The 2,500-nt window shown below is 47.3% G+C and overlaps 1 protein-coding gene across 6 annotated transcripts in view; it reads right to left on the bottom strand.

Annotated features, from left to right (window-relative positions):
* The window catches only part of furinb (furin (paired basic amino acid cleaving enzyme) b), a 93,791-nt gene that overhangs the window by 52,505 nt on the left and 38,786 nt on the right, over positions 1-2,500 (bottom strand). The window lies entirely within an intron of this gene.

Here is a 2,500-nt window from a genome sequence, read left to right as displayed (position 1 = left end):
ACTACCATAGTCTCTCCAGTGCTGTCTTAGCAGTGGACTCTCTCTGTGTGTGTGTGTGTGTGTGTGTGTGTGTGTGTGTGTGTGTGTGTGTGTGTGTGTGTGTGTGTGTGAAAGAGAGAGTGTGTGCGTGTGCGTGTACGTGTGTATGTGTGCGTGTGTGTGTACGTGTGTATGTGTGTGCGTGTGCGTGTTCACACTCCGGAAAGTAAACCAAGGGCGCTGGGCAAGCAGATTGTCCTCTGAGATTCAGAGAGGCCATGGCTCTCTAAAAGTTCCTAATGAGGCAGAAACATGGGAGGAGAGGAAATGAGAGGAGAAGAGAAAGGGAATGAGGTGGAAAGAGAGAAGAGAGAGAGAGAGAGTGGAGATAGAAGGAGAGAGAGACAAGGAGAAGGTGTGAGAGAGAGAGAAAAAGAGAGAGAGAGATTTTGAGGGGTAAAGGGACTAAGAGAGGTGAAATGATGTTGCATTTTCTCCAGAGAAAAAGGTCATTACAGACTTCTCCATTATGTAGGAGGGCACACAACATCCTTGTCACTTTCACTCACACACTGCCACAAACACACACGTTGCCCACAAATACACAAGCACAAACACACACACACACAAACATGTATATTCACACACACTCTCTCACTTTTCCCAGTGACTGGCAGCAGCACAGCTAGACTCAGGAGGACCACTCTACAAGATCACTAATCTACAGCTGACAGAGGAACAGTGGAGAGAGAGAGAGAGAGAGAGAGAGAGAGAGAGAGAGAGAGAGAGAGAGAGAGAGAGAGAAGGGGGGGGGGGTGAAGAGAGAGTGGGAGATGGAGGAAGTGAGAAAGAGAGACAGTGTGTGTGAGTGTGAGAAAAGGGGAGGTGGAGGTTTATGAGAGATGGAGGGAAACAGAGAGAGAGACAGAGAGAGAGAGAGAGAAGTGCCTCTGAAGGGTTGATGGTGTATTGTAGTGAAGTGTGTTTTGACGTACATCCTCTGGTAAAATCAAGCATCTCGGAGTATTGGCCACCCACTCGGATGGCCCTGGTCACCTCTGATCTCTAGGGGCCATGAACACATGACGAATATCAGTGGACAGTGCACATGCTTACATACACACACACTCCCACACACACGCACATACACACACACACAGGGCTTGTTGTCCTTCAGGGCCATGGCGACCGGAGCTGTAGTCAGGTCACATAAGCATTTGTAATCCTAGTGCGTCATGGCAACAAGGGGCATGAAGGATGCTGGTTAAAAGTTTCATGAGAAAAGTTGAGTCATTTATCTCCACTAAAGAGCTTTTCACTGAGGCTGCAGCACTGGGGGGAGCGTCGATCGACAGATGAGTGTGGATAGAATGCAGATGTGTGTGTGTGTGTGTGTGTGTGTGTGTGTGTGGGACTGTGTGTGTGTGTGTGTGTGTGTGTGTGTGTGTGTGTGTGTGTGTGTGTGTGTGTGGGACTGTGTGTGTGTGTGTGTGTGTGTGTGTGTGTGTGTGTGTGTGTGTGTGTGTGTGTGTCTGTGTGTGTGTATGTGTGTGTCTGTCTGCATGTCTGTGGGTGTAGAAGTGTGTGTCTCTGGTAGTGTGTGTACTTACCAGGCTGCACTGCTGAACAAAGCCCTTTCAGTCCTTTGAGTGGAACAAACTCCAAACACACCATTCACCCACTCTCAACAAATACACAACCTCAGGATTTCAGACTTCAGACTCTCAACAAATACACAACCTCAGGATTTCAGACTTCAGACTCTCAACAAATACACAACCTCAGGATTTCAGACTTCAGACTCTCAACAAATACACAACCTCAGGATTTCAGACTTCAGACTCTCAACAAATACACAACCTCAGGATTTCAGACTTCAGACTCTCAACAAATACACAACCTCAGGATTTCAGACTTCAGACTCTCAACAAATACACAACCTCAGGATTTCAGACTTCAGACTCTCAACAAATACACAACCTCAGGATTTCAGACTTCAGACTCTCAACAAAGTCAGAAGTTTGCACACATACATATGGACACACACACACACTGATGAGTAACAACCATATGTGCATCTTCCTTTGTGACTGATGACGTGAGTGAGGGTATTGTAGAGCTTCTCTCTGATGCAAAGAGTATTACAGAGATTGACATATGCTTTATTCTCACCTCTATATTGCCTCTCTTCCTCTCTCTCTCTCTCTCCCTCCCTCTGTTTCACTCTGTCCCCTTCTCACCCTCCCTTCCAGGTGCAAATGCACTGGGATATGAGAGCGCTGATTTGTGACATGAGGGACACTTATCAAAATGCTCCTGCTGAGACTACAATTCACACAATAGACCCCCACAGCCAGGGAGTGGCAGAGACTTGGAGAAGAGGAGAGAGAGACACAGAGAGAAGAGAAGTAACAGACAGAGACAGAAATAAAGGGAAAGAGAGGGGGGGGTGAGAGACAGAGAGAGGACGAGACAGAGAGAGAAAGAAAGGGAGAGAGGAGTGATGAGAGAGAGAGAGAGA

Source organism: Alosa sapidissima, chromosome 11, assembly GCF_018492685.1.
Source record: "Alosa sapidissima isolate fAloSap1 chromosome 11, fAloSap1.pri, whole genome shotgun sequence".
Taxonomy (NCBI): domain Eukaryota; kingdom Metazoa; phylum Chordata; class Actinopteri; order Clupeiformes; family Clupeidae; genus Alosa; species Alosa sapidissima.
Note: the sequence above shows the minus strand (reverse complement) of the source record. Positions and strands in the feature narration are given on the sequence as shown.